The following is a 15,102-nucleotide window of genomic DNA, read 5'->3' on the forward strand; positions in this document are numbered from 1 at the left end:
ACAATTTAAACAGAGATCTCTACAGTTGTCAACTAGATTTTTTGTTAGTCTATGGCTTTTGGCAGGAGCATTGACAGACCAAGGGCTATTGTTTAATTTATAAGTATATATATATCATATATAATTTTAAATAAACATAAAATACATCTGTTTCAAATATTTTAAGTGTCATTTATTTCTCATCTCCATAACCTAAATTTCAGAGATTTTAGAAGCCCGAAATAAGAAATGTTAAGTAGAAACAGAGTATATTTTAAAGTCACCAGGAAATAGATGATTTTAACTTCTTGTGATTGGTTGAGATCACTGAGGGAATTAAGAAATAAATGCTTAATGATTTAACTATAGATATGTTCAAAATCAACCTTCCCAAAGAAGAAGAGTTAGGGATAAAGGTGAGACTCAGGAGGAGGTAGAAAGGGAGGATTAACAAATGTGTGGTGATCTAGAATTAGGGAAATGAAAGAAAGAGGAGATATATAGAGAGAAATCTCTCTCTCTCTCTCTCTCTCTCTCTCTCTCTCTCTCTCTCTCTTTCTCTGTGTGTGTGTGTGTATGTGTGTCTGTGTGTGTGTGTGTGTGTGACAGAGACAGATGTATATGAGAAAGACAGAGAGAGAAAGATGTGAGAGAGAGAAAAAGAGAGACAGAGATAGAGATATATGTGTTTGTGTGTAAGTGTGTATATGTGTGTGTCAGGGAGAGAAAGACAAAGAGAGACAGATACAGAGAGAAAGACAGAGAGATAAATGTGTGTGAGAGAGACAGAGACATAGATGTGTATATGAGAGAGACAGAAAGATACACAGAGAAGAGACAGAGTGACAAAGACACAGAGCTAGGGATAGATGTGGGTGTGTGAACGAGAGAGGCAGAGACAGTGAGACAGAGATGTACAGATACAGAAATAGACAGAGATTGAACTAGATGTGCAGTTGTGTGTGTGTGAGAGAGAAACAGAGAGACAGACAGAGATAGACATAGACAGAGATAGACAGACGTGGACTATCCTGGAAAGACTGACCCATTCTATCAAATTCCTCAGAGGATCAAGAAAGATGAGAACTGAGAATTATTCATTGTTACTTGGTAAGAAAGCAATTAAGAGTACCTTCTGAAGGGACGAATTCTACTGAGTATTGGAGATGAAAATTTACTGCATGAGTTAAAAAGAGAGGAAGGGAGACAGGAAAAATAAGAGAGGATATTAAACTCTCTGAGAACTTGTAAGTTTTCTCTCTTACTTCTGGTTCATGTTGGTTTCTATGATCAAAATTTCTAATGGAGTTAATTCTCTCGGTATCACAAACATCCAAGTCTGTATACTGGAGACTGAATGGATTCTACCACAAAGATAAACTCCCTGTCTCAAGGCCCCAAATTTTGACCTATATATTCCACTATTTATCTTTTTATATTTGAAAATTTTGACGTTTAAGTTACTTAGACTAGTGCCTTCAAAAAATCTGTGCCCCTTGATACTGACTGTGATTCATCCTGTGTTCTCTTCCATTCTGCATATCCATAATGTCCATGGAGTATACAGTTCTTTCTTTATTTTAGAAATAACTTTATTATAGGCATAAGTATACATACTTAAGAAGTGTATTATGAAGTGGAGACTTCTAGTTCCTTTGGAAAGTCAGTTATAACAAATGGTGTTTTGCTGGGGGACACAGGTGAAAGGCTGTTTGGCTAAAGTAAACATGTGAAAGGACATATGATATTTAGAAAGAATATAAATGAGCCCACAGACAGTGGGAGCTAGAACATCTGTTTTCCTTGCTCTGCCTTGCTGGTCTTCACTGATGATACACATGTATTGGTTTGCTTTACATTGCATTGCTGAGCTTCACTTGTGATGACTTCATAGAAAGAAACTCATCAAAGAACTCATAAGGTTCTTGTCAATTCAGTGGATGTGGACTGATTGGCGATTCTCAGGTCTGTTTCTCTAGTATCCTAATAACCTTTCTTTTCTATTACCTCTCATGAATAGTGGGCTACAGGGGAGGTTGAATGCATATTAAAATAGATTGAGAAAAGTTTATGCTCCCCAACATACATGGACATATATATATGTATATTCTTAAAGTTTATGGTCTCATAGTGAACAACTGATTTTCTCACTTTCTCAGTGGTCTTGTTCCATCACTCTCTTCTTTCTTTCTCTTCTAGTCTTGTTCCATCACTCTTTTCTCTCTCTCTCTTATCTTTTTTGGTTTCTTCATTGTTGTTTGAAACCAACGTTTGCATATCTACAGCCACTTTCTTTCTTAAATTCATCAAGTCCTTCTCTCCTTTTCCTCCATACCCATGGCAAAAATTCTTTAAAGAAAAGTACATGTATGGCCAAATTTTGCCACTCATTTTTAATTCATTCTGAGACTTATATTCACATTCATAGTCCCAGTAAAACTTCCTCGTGGTTGTAAATTCAGTGAATGTTATGGTAATTTCTACACACTTGATTCAATTTTTAAATTTTCTCTCTAGTGCTCGGCATCATTATAGAGTTTTTCTTAATAAAGCATTCTATTTTGAAATGAAAATACTATATTAAAATGGTATCTATTCTTATCTATCCCCCACATATATTGTGTATTAATATCATAACAATAAAGATGAAACTAGATGATGTCTGCATTAATGGATAATGAATAAAGAAATAGATGTAAGAACAATGAAATACTGTTTAGCCAGGAAAAAAGGACTGAAATTCTATCACATATAGAACATAGATAGAACTGGAAAATATTGCCATATAAAATAACCCAGGTCACAAAAGATAACTATTATATAGTTTTACTCATATCCAGATACTATGCATCTTATCTCATAGAAGTAGAGGATGAATTAATTGTCACAGAGGTTATGAGTCATAAGAATAGAAAAGGCTTGGAAAATGGGTACCAGAAAATTTTTAGAAAGAAGCAACATGTCATATGGCATAGAAGGCTGGCTGTAACTCACATATTACATAGTTTGTCTGCAGTATAAAAGAATGCGTGTTCATTATGGCAGGGGTTATATGGTAACTAAAGCAGCCCAGTACATGGTTAGGAGAACTTGTGGCAGCATTTGTTAAATCTTAGGTTAAACAGGAAAAGAAACAGGGCTAGGGTATAAAAGCCTATACATAGTCACCCATCTCTACTAGCTAGGTCTCATACCTTCTTAAAACTGTCATCTAAAGCCCATCATTTTGTTCTTAGTTTCTTCGACAGCTTTCAAATTCAACCTTCTGGTTTACTCATAGCAAAAACAAAACAAAACAAAACAAAACAAAACAAAACAACAACAACAAAAAAAGATGGCAGTGTTCTGCATTTCACACTGTGGAAGTTGTTTCAATAGTTGTTCAAATGATTTAAAACATTTGAACTTTATTAATTTTATTTTTAGTGCTTTTCCACATTTTTCTAGAATCCAGCTATATCCTACTTAGATTGGGGCTTAGAAATGTTACTATTTTGGCAATATTTCTCACCTCTTGAACTGTGACTTTTCCATTTCCAGCACACATTATCTTAAACAGAGTGACTCTTTTATTCAGTCTTCTCATAAATATCCCCAACATACTGTCATTAATACACATGTCCTGCTTCTTCCACCTGTTGTTATCTATGAAACTATAGTATCTATAGTATCTATGAGTATACTGTTTATTTTTCCCATCAATATATCTGAAAATTCTTTAAATGAGTCATCTGCAAATAAAAATGTTAAGAATCCTTTGCTGGGTAATATGACAGGTAATGCTTATTCCCACAAAACAAACAGTCACCAAACTGAAAATGTACATTTTTCAAGGGTTGTAAGGCCTTCACAAAACATAAACAAATGAAAACTATATACACAAACACATGAAGATGTTATAATATAAAGAAGTGCTTAATCAGCAGTCAACCCAGACACTATGGTAGATTAACTAGAATTAGAGACTGAGGAGAGGCAGCAAGAGAGGTAGGTCAATGGGGTTGTTGAGGAAATCAGAGTGGACTACAGGTGAGGAGAAGGAAGCTGTGTGTGTAATCATCTGGACAAAAGAATTTTGAGCCAAAAGGATTCCTCTGTGTAAGAACACATTTGACAGCAGAAATAAGGCTCTTGTGATACAAAGAGACTGCAGAGATGTACATGGTCTTTTGTTGAGGGACACTAGAAACATGCAAGGTGTTTGGATTTTATTCGTTGATGTTGGGTTTGATAAATCAAGGTGGTTTGGCAGCACATAGATTCTAGAGATGAGGGAGGCCCATAGTCTCTCAAACTCATCTCTTCATATAATCAACTAGTAATAGGCCTCAGGTCTACCAGAGCCTTAAAGGTAAAATAGCCAAAGGCCAAGCTGCTGCTTCTTTCTTTCTTTCTTTCTTTCTTTCTTTCTTTCTTTCTTTCTTCTTCCTCTTCTTTTTTAGCTGTCCCTAAAGGAGTGATTTTTGTAGCATCAGATGGGACAGACTCTCTGTGTTCTAGGAATGATGCAATGCCATGCAAATCTCTGAGAACTATGTTCCACCTCAGTGTTAGTGGAGACCATTGCTAGCTAAGAGCTCTTTGAAATAGTAACTTTATCACCATTGCCTTCCAGGTTTAGTTCAGTACTGAATTCAGCAATTGTAATTGAAGGAGGGTATTTATGGAGGGAGAATAGAGAACTTTAACACTCTGTCCATTTGGTTCTTGAGATGATGGAATTTCTTCATGGGACTTTTTTGTAGGCACAATGTACATAATTAATTTCCCTAAAGGAGTGGTCCAGAACTCAATACAGTCTCCCAACCAGAAGAATGAATTACTAGGTCTCCTTGTAAAATTAAACTTTCCTGCTTGAAACCTGACTGGATGTTAGGCTCATGTTGACAATTTATATAAATCTCCATTCTAGAAACAACAGCAGTAGCAACTAAACACTAAAATATTAAAATACTTCCAAAGAATTGGATTGAAAAGGCATTTGTGGTGTGTGTGTCAGTGTGTGTGTGCATGCATGTGTGTGTGTGTGTGTGTGCATGCGTGCATGTGTGTGTGGGGGGGGGTGTTTGTTGTATTTTGCATTTGAAAATTTAAGTGACAAGACAAAGTGTTTCAGAAAAGGTGATGATTGACAATATTTGGATGCAATTCTGAAAAGAGAAACACCGGGCCAGTGACAAACTTCAAATGCCTTAAACATCATCCTCCTTTTAAAATTTGGTTCTGTTTGCAATATTGTTGTTGTTATTTATTTATTTGTTTATTTACCAAAAGAGTTGTAGCTGTTCTTAGTCACATTTCTCTGGAATTTATATCCACAGGATAAACAAGACAGCTAAACATATAAACTTTACATTTTTTTGTTAGTATAAAAGGCAGAGAACTGAAACATGGGAAGATATTGACAGCTCTGACAAGTCCATCTTAGACGTAACAATCAAAGGTGTTTGCATGAAAACACTAAGTCAAAAATAACTTTTTTTTTCAAAAGACAATGAGGAGGAAAAGACATAGGGAGCCGACTTAGTATTGTAATGATTACCCTAATACTTTTTAAAAAAATTATTAGATATTTTATTTATTTACTTTTCAAATGTTATCCCTTTTCCTGGTTTCCCCTCTGCAAACCCCTGTCCCACTAACCCCAGCTTCTATGAAAGTGCTCCCCCACCCACTCACTCACTCCCGCCTCACTGCCTTAGCTTTCCCCTACACTGGGGAATCCAGCCTTCACAGGACCAAGGTCCTCCCCTCCCATTGATTCCAGATAACTCAATCCTCTCTTCCATATGCAAATGGAGCCAAGGGTCCCTCCATGTCTACTCTTTTGTTGGTGGTTTAGTCATTGTGAGCTCTGGGGAGTCTTGTTGCTTAATATTGTTGTTCTTCTTAAGGGGTTGCAAATCCCTTAAGCTCCTTTACTTCTTTTTCTAACTCTTCCATTGGGGATCCTGTGCTCAGTCCAAAATTCACTGTGCCTGTATAAATAAATATACCTCTGTATTTGTCAGGCTCTGGCAGAGCCTCTCAGGAGACAGCTATATCAGGCTCCTATCAGCAAGCACTTCTTAGCATCCGTAATATTGTCTGGGTTTGGTTTCTGCATAGATGGATCCCTGGTGGGGCAGTCCCTGGATGGTCTTTCCTTCAGTCTCTGCTCTACAGTTTATCTCCATATTTCCTTTAGACAGGAGCAATTCTGGGTTAACAATTTGGAGATGAGACAGTGGCCACCCAGGGCCTTACCTAACCTCTGGATATGGTTGCAACAGGTTTTTCCTCCCTTTTGTTGGGCATTTCAGCTATCAGCCCAGTTGGGTCCTGGGAGCCTCTTGCATTCCTGGCATCTGGGACTTGCTGCTGGATACCCCCACTTCCCCATCCTTCATTGCTACATACATCTGTCCAAATTTTTGATCCCCCTTCCGCCCTATCCTCCTCTCTTCTTCCCAGTTCCTCTCATCCTCTACTTCTCATGAATATTTTGTTCCTGCTTTTAAGAAGGACTGAAGCATCCACACTTTGGTCTTCCTTCAAGCTTTGGGACTAATATCCACTTATCAGTGAGTGCATACCATGTGTGTTCTTTCGTGACTGGGTTACCTCACTCAGAATGATATTTTCTGGTTCCATCCTTTGCCTAAGAATTTCATGAAATCTTTGTTTTTCATAGCTGAGTAGAACTCCACTGTGTAAATGTACCACATTTTCTGTATCCATTCCTCTGTTGAAGGACATGGCTATTATAAATAAGGCTGCTATGAGCATAGTGGAGCATGTGTCCTTGTTATATGTTAGAGAATCTTTTGGGTATATGCCCAGGAGTGGTACAGCTGAGTCTTCATGTAACGCTATGTCCAATTTTCAAAAAGTAGCCTTGGGATACCCTTATTTTTACTGGCCAGCCCTCATGGCTAGTTCTCAGGATCTGTTACCCCATAGTGTCTTTGCTTCTCTTTATTGTGTCCTTCTTCTCATGGTCTCTGACCTCAGACTGTGAAGCCCCAGGAACCAAAACTAGGGCTAACTTTCAATTTATCTTGATGCCTGTAAACTCCTTTCTGGGCGTTTTCTTAACACCTTTTGCTCCCAAGTAACTGCAGTGTATTTCAACTCCCACTCTAGTTCATTTTAGCTCCCAAATGAAGACACAGAGACCTGCGTTTTTGGTAACTAGCTGCAATCCTAAACTAGACAGCTTCTGAGCTATTCTAACCTTCTATGACTACCCATTCTTCAGCCAAATGCCCCATTGCTGTCATTCTGAGTCTTGCCCTGGCTCATTCTGGCTCATGTGTGTCCTCATGGCTGCTCTCTCATAGTGACCTCATGGCAAACTTTGGTCTCTCCATGTAGTTTCTCCACACTTTCTCTTCCTTATACTCCTTCTCTACCACTTCCCTGGGGTACGCTCCCACCCTCACCCCCAGACTGGGAGTGAAAATCCTACCTTATTATCTTCTGCCCATCCAATTGGCTGATCATCTTTTTTATTAACCAATCAGAGATGACGAAAAAGAGTTTTTATATAACATAGTTACCAGAAATGCCTGATGATGCCATCCTCCAGTACAACAACCAGATGTCTTGGCGTGGAAATCAGCATTTGAATATACAATAAACAGAACCATCTCCCAATATTGACCTATACCCATGAAAGCTGGGTCTACAGGTGTACACCATGAAGAAGTCTCATTCTTCATACTAGATAAATAATTTTCCTTTTATAATGTTATATTCAAATATGAGAGATTATATAAATAATTTAGTACCTTACTTGAGGTTCAGAGTTATGAAAAATTAAATAATATCTATACTAGAAAAAGAGCTTTGCCCATCACATGGAGATGAATCAACTGACCTGACTTTGGGCATAGTTGAATTAAGAAGAAGGTAAATGTCTTTTAGCTTGTAAGGAGAATAATTATATTTGAGGGTGAAGACCCTCCAGATATGAACATATATGCACACATATATGTGCCTAGGGAAAAATATGCATAGTTGTGATATACATTTGTACTCATATAATCAATGAAGAGAGTTAACCTGTTTTGATGGACTGATGTCCTTTTTCATCATCTTCTGGTGGTAACAATCTCTACCCTAGATAGCTGTGATCCCTCCCAACCCTCCTCTTCTCCCCACCTATCTGGCAGGCTTCTAGAATCTGCTCATCGCTGTACTGAGTCTTGCCTGGCCACAAAATTATGGCTTTGGCCAAAGCAAATCAATGGCCCATTCTCCTGCCAAATGCCCCTGTTCTTACAAGATTACAACTTGCCACAATTGTCATCAGAATCAAGGGTCATCAGAAGAATTATGTAGCATATAAATTGAACAATAAGCTCATCCTTGTAATTTTTCTGTTCAAATGTTGAGAAATGACAAATGTTTTCTTCTGGGGATATAATCTTGTTTTGTGTGAGTGAAAGTGGAGCTATCTATAGCCAGGCCCAAAGCTTATATTGGGGAATGTTTTTATAAAGTGAGAATGAATGAAACAAACACATAGAAAAATAAGGATAGTACTATATATATTTCACATTTCTGGTTTCGAACCATTCACATATCTTTAGGATACAGAATAGACAGAAGATTCAAATTCATGCAAAATTGTGTTCTTGTTCAAATCCTCAAAGACTAGATTACAGGAGAAAGAATCATAGGAAGTTAAAAGCAGTTGACTGATTCCCTAACAATTCCCTTAGTAATCCTTGAAACTAGAGGAAGTTATTAAGCCTGTCTAAGCCTTAGTTCTTACCTCTGAAATGCAAAATCACCTTCTGCTTTCTCAGGGATAGCTAAAAAATCATAAAAGTATGTATCCTACACAACTCTACCTGCATTAAAATATCTGCCAATCTGTGTATAGATACGTGCTTTGGAATTCTCATTTTTGATAATCTTTTTCCTTTACATTCCCTCCCTTATAAGCTTTTAGCTTGAAAATAATAATAATAATAATAATAATAATAATAATAATAATAATAAAACAATAATAAAAGTCTGATGTTGCTGGATTAATCCAGTAAAATGTAAATGTAATCAGTGACTAAATCAAGAATGTCTGTCATCCACAACACTTCGCCAGCAAAAACAAAATTATAGATCTTTCTAATTTGCAAGATGAAGCAACCACTGATTTTCAGTTTCAGTGAAATAGAGAGCTGTTGGAATTGATTATCCCTGCAGATTAGAATGCAGAACTCTGCATGCACAGAAATCCAGCAGCCCCACCTTAATGTTGACATCCTTAGGATTTGGCATTGGCTATATTCCTGTTTGTCATTTCAGTGAGCTTTCTTAAGGTTAAAGTACTGGGTAACATTCTAAGGGATAATTGGGGCAAGTTGTAGTACCTGTAACTACAGGGGAGTTTGGCAGTGTTAAGGTTTCTGGGCCAAGGTATGCTGCAAAGAACACACCATGTAATAGGTCTCATAGGAAAGGTTTATTGGGGATAGTGTGGAAAGCATATAAAGAGGCTGCCTCTGAGGGAAAGCGGAAGGTAAAAAAGGGAGGGGGGTTCCGTGGAGGCACTGGCTTTTATTAAGGGGTGAAGCACACGTGTACAGAGAGACTAAGTGTCTCAATGGAATAGTGGAAATATGTTAAATATTGGCAGTTGGTGTTGACCCTGTTGCTGAAGGTGAGCTCCAGAGTGGAGCTTTCTAGTTGTCCTGACTTATGAGGCAGAGCATCCTTACAAATAAACAGAATCTTCAACAGCTCAGAACCGAGGAAAATGAGCTTCTGGGTTACAAACTGGATTTATATTCTAAAGGATATAGACAGAGAAATTTTAAATTCAATTCTGAAATTACAGTAGAGAGCATTTGATTTGTATGTTACATACCTAACCATTTATTCTACTTTCTGACCATGTACTATAACAGCATAGATTTATATTCCCAGTGTCTTTCACAACTCCAATTTGTTCCCATCATACAACACCACTTTATATTAGCTTGAAATTCTATTCTAAACTTAGATTCCACAGTTTCTGTGTGGTATGTAAAAAGGACAAAACACATGCTTCTTCCCCGGTGCAAATCCTGCAGGCATTCACTTTCAGGTAGTTTGGTCAACACTGTTGGGTGTACAGGACAGAAAATAACTCCAGCTAAATAAAACGTTATGTAGAGAAAAAAAAAGACAAATGGACTTATTTGACTAACCAAAAATTGAAAGACGCAGAACAAGTGGGTTGACTTACAAGAGGGTTGAGATGAAGTATTTGAAATAATATTGAATGCACATTAAGAGGTCATGGAAGGATGAAACCCTGTTTGTTATGACAACATTCAAAAATACTAAAATTTATTATAATATTGAAAATGGAAAAATTCCAACTTGAAATGAATTTCAAATAGCCAAAGAACACTTGGCTCTGAGGAAATAGGATTTTTCAAGAGTATTGGAACATTTAACATTTATGCAGCAGTTCATATTCTCAAAGTCATGCAACAACAACAAAGATGCAAAATGCATCTTTAATTTGAACTGATGAAATACTATTTAGGTGTACACTCAGGGGGGTCATAATCTTCCCTCCACCAAAAATGAAGAAAAAGGGGATATGAATAAAGTCAGCCTGCAAAAGTGAACTTCAAATGGCTAGGTACCAATTCTTTGAAAATAGTAAGAATAAAGAAGAAGCATTAGTGGTTCAGTGGTAGAATTCTCACCTGCCATGTGGGAGGGCCAGGTTCGATTCCTGGCCAATGCACTTCTGAATTTAAGAATGAAGGAGGTATGCCTTTGTTTTTCATTTACATAAATATTCATGGAATGCTCTTCATTTGCCGAGATGTGAAAGCTAATCCACATTAGGAATGTGAAAATGATCAATCTATAAATGTATGCACTGAGATCTTCAGGCATACCTTCCAGTGAAAGTACTTTACAACACATATTTTCTCCAAAACTCTCTCAAACCTGCCCTGCATATCCTTTATCATTGCCTCAATTGAACTTTGTGAAATTATTTTTTGAAGGCTGCACTTGGATCAAGGTTTCAATACACTATCACCTTCCCAGATCTTATGTAGAACTTGTTAACTTAGATATGGAAAAATTCCCAAAGAGACTTACTGCCATGTCAAAACTCTACAAGTCCTGCAGTAAGATCTGGGCTAAAATTAAGTTCTAACCCTGAAAGTATCAGCAACACAGTCCATGCCAGTTCTAGGCTTGATCTATTACAGCTTTGGCAGGCTTCCCCAGTTTCTGTCTGACTGGAGTTTCTGCTGTCACATAAAGATTGTGGGAATGTGGATCTCTACATGATCCTTCAGAGAATGGCTTACCACTAAGGTGATGTAGCTCCCTGGAGTGTCAGCATGGAAAGAATACAAGTTATTTTATTTCAGAAATAAATTTGGAGGTCCTTTGGTCTTGCCTCTTTTATTGTGGCAATTAACACATCACTCTTTGTTGCTGCACACTATGATTTGGAGGCCCAGCTGGCCTCTTGCTGTGCCTGCATTTTTTGGTTTGCCCTTCCTCTGCAGCTGTCTATAGTTTTCTGTAAGATGTCATCTCCACCTTAACCCTTCTCATCAGTTGATGCAGGGAAAACAGTGACATGAAGGATGACTTCTTTGAATCTTCTCCTTGACATCTAAATCATTGTCCTTATTTATGCCTAACCTCTCTCCCAGTTTTAAGAAGAAGTTTCCATCTCTTTAGTCTTTATATTAGCTCTAGTAATTATTTGTTTTTTAAGTATTTACTTCTGTCTTCTACTCTCCTGTATTACTAACCTCTTCTCTCATCCCTTTATTTCTTCCTTCAAAGACAATCATGTCAAGATTATCTGATTTAGTTTTAAATTTGTCATGTATCTCTTGAAGGGGGCTGTGGAGGGAAGCTCAGCACAGGCATGAAGTTATGCATGCCCTTGGCTGTACATGTGGATGCTAGAATTTAACAGTAGATATGCTGCCCCTGTCCAGTTTTACATTAATTTTTGAGGTACAGTCTTTCATTGACCCTAAGCATCTTAGCTAGGCTCACCAGAGAGCTTTGAAGATATGCCTATTCCCCTGCAAAGTGCTTGCATTCAAGTGGGATTCCAACTCACTTAGGTTTTAATGTAGATGCTGGGGATTAGAGCCACTGAGCTATTTCTACAGTCACACCAACCTCTAATTTTATTCAGTTAATTTCTTTGTTTTTCAATACAGCTCTGTAAGTAATAGTTTAGGTTCACCCTTCATTATATGTCTCATTTGCCTGGTGTCCTACTATCTGACTTCCATTTCTAATGTTCCATTGAAAGTATACTACGTGATTGTAATACCTATTTTTATGTTTTATCTATTGTAGTTTTTTGAAAAAAAATAACTGTAAGAGACTATTTCTTGTTGCAGCCTAAAATACTTCAATGCATTTTAATACAAAATCTGAGCAAAATCCACACACCTCAATATAGCCAATATGTAATGTTAGTTACTTTTCATTACTGTGATAATATATCATGGCCAAGGCTTCTAGTTCCAGAAGATTAAAGTCCAAGAAGGCTGAGCAAAGACATGAGGACTCACATCTTTTACTACAAATACCAAATAGAGAAAGTGAACCGGAAGTGGCTTGAGTCTATAGACTCTCAAAGCCTACTTGATTGACAAGTTTCTTCCAAAGTTCCAAACAGTTACTTCTACATGGGACCAAATACCAAGTGACTGAGACTGTGAGGACATCTCATTCAAACGACTACAATCTCTGAATCTTTCTTCAGTTTCTTTTTTGTAGTTATGATCATATTTTGGTCAAATCTTATTGAAGCAAAGTTCATTATTTTCCTCCCTGAGTTATTGGATCTACTTGGATGATTTGTCTTCAACCACCTCTTATATTACCAAGTTGTACAGATAAAGACCCAACTCAATTATTTTCTTTATTTCCTGTTCTTTTAAAACCATCTTTGCATGCTCAATGTCCACATTTATACTATGTTCCTTGGTTTAAGGTGTGACCCTTGATTTCATTTTCATTCTTTTACTAGATTGAGCTGGTTGCAGATAAAGTTCTTTCCTTCCTTATCTTGTTAGTACTAAAATCTAGCCTGGCTCCCACAATAAAAAGGAGGCTTTGAGGGTGTATACATTCAAGTGATTTCTGGTTCACTCTCTCTTTTTGATATTTGCAGTGTATGATATAAGTCTTTGTCTTCATACTCCCACCACCATTATATATCTCTGTTCATTGTGGTTAATAGGCATATTTTCTTATTGATAAGTAGGTGTACAAGGTTGGGGAATCTAGCTGGTGTTTAGCAACAGTACACTAGATAGAACAGAGCATACTGTTGGTAATGTCAAACATCAAATGCAAAGAACAGGGTGACATTGTAATTTTCTTTCAATATTCACGACCAGAAATCTCCATTTAATATATCTAAAAGAAAAGAGTAATTTGTATTCAAATTGCTTGCCAGATATATTATTTTTCATAAGAATGGTATTTATGCTTTTATAAGGAAATGAAAAGGCATAAATTACATTTGAGTAGCAACCAGAAATTCATAATGGTCACATGCAAAAGATTGTAGAATCAAAAGCAGCTAGCTGAATTATGGTCTTCCTGGGACCTCTCAGTTCAGAACACTCCAGATCCTCACAGAGATGGCAGCAGTGGAGGAAAGATGGCAGGAGCAGCAACCCCTCTCTCCCCTGCTAGCCTGATGCTGGACTGACTAGGCAAATTTGCAAGGGAATGTTTGACAATGTCAAATGTGTGTGAGGAAAGGAACCTGATATCAGGGACCAAGCTATTTATGAGTCAGAATCAAAGAGAGGAAAGTTTTTAATTGCTCAGGAATGCCTTCTACACTGAGAAGCGATCTGGATTACACGGTTACTGAAATAACCTTATAGCAAACTAAGTCTATGGAATGGCCTTCAGTCTTTGATAAAAGAAAGAAACTTGGAAAATGAAGGCAGAAAAAGTTTCTATAATACCAGTAGAACACAAGCCAATTTTAAACAAAGTGAACAGAAATGTTCAAGTCAAGAAATATTAAAGAACTAATCACTTCATTAATCTTTTTCCCTCTTTTGGTTCTGAAGATAAAGAATATCAAATGGAAACAACAAAGGAATTTATAGGTCATGTGATAGGATTTTAAAATCAAATGAAGTCAGATACAATCTAGGTCTTGTAATCATTTCCAATGTTCCTAGTTTCTTCATCTAGAAGATTTAAAAGACCAAATCTAGTTAGTGTCTACCTGTTTTTCTTCCCATCACCTCTTTCTGGTAAGACACTTCAATTTCTTCAACTGAGGCAAAGAGTGGAAAAGTTCTCTTTTTTCTCCCTCTCTGCCATGGTATAGTATGGCTTAGGAGAGATCAGCTGTCACCCAGGCACAGATCCAGGGTGATGAGTTGGCTCACTCCAACATCAACTCCATTTATGAACTGCTAGAGCATGTAATGTTGCCTGACCTGCAGATTCAAAGCTGCAGGATCTCCACGACACAGTGTAACAACATGATGTCCAAGAGTAGTCCCTGTGAGAATCCAGTATTGATAGTAAAGCAGAAATAAAACTGTTGGGGCAAAAGAGTATATTGTGGAACACAGTGCAGCTTTCACAGATGTTTTGTTTCTATTTTATTTATTTATTTATTTATTTATTTATTTATTTATTTATTTATTTATTTATATTTTGCTTTTTTGGGGGGAGAGGTTGCAAGTGCAGAGGGCAGATAAAGGGATGGGAAGAATGAGTATGCTAGTACATGAGGTACATGATTTATAAAGTATAAATAAAAAGTTAAAAAAATATTTGGTTTAATACAGGCAAAAATATTTGTAAACTGATTCCAAGAAAACATCAAAAAGAACATCTACCATGATCAAATAAGGTTCCTACCAGAGATAGTTCAATATAAAAGAAATCAGTAAATATAATCTCTCATATTAAAAAAAAAAACAACTGAAGGAAAAACCCAAGACAAAACCACATGATCATTTCTTTAGATACAGAGAAGACCTTTGGCAAAATCAACATCCATTTATGATCAAAGTCCTGAAGAGATTAGGGATACAAGGGACATTCCTAAACATAATAAAGGGAATTTACAAAAAGCCTGTAGCCAATATCAAGTTAAATGGA

The 15,102-nt window shown here is 36.9% G+C and overlaps 1 non-coding gene across 1 annotated transcript; it reads left to right on the plus strand.

Annotated features, from left to right (window-relative positions):
- Positions 1 to 10,637: 10,637 nt before the first annotated feature.
- Trnag-gcc lies at positions 10,638 to 10,708 on the plus strand. The gene has a single exon. It is a non-coding gene; the product is annotated as a tRNA-Gly (tRNA).
- The last annotated feature ends 4,394 nt before the right edge of the window (positions 10,709 to 15,102 follow it).

Source organism: Grammomys surdaster, unplaced genomic scaffold (assembly GCF_004785775.1).
Source record: "Grammomys surdaster isolate TR1022 unplaced genomic scaffold, NIH_TR_1.0 168, whole genome shotgun sequence".
NCBI lineage: Eukaryota > Metazoa > Chordata > Mammalia > Rodentia > Muridae > Grammomys > Grammomys surdaster.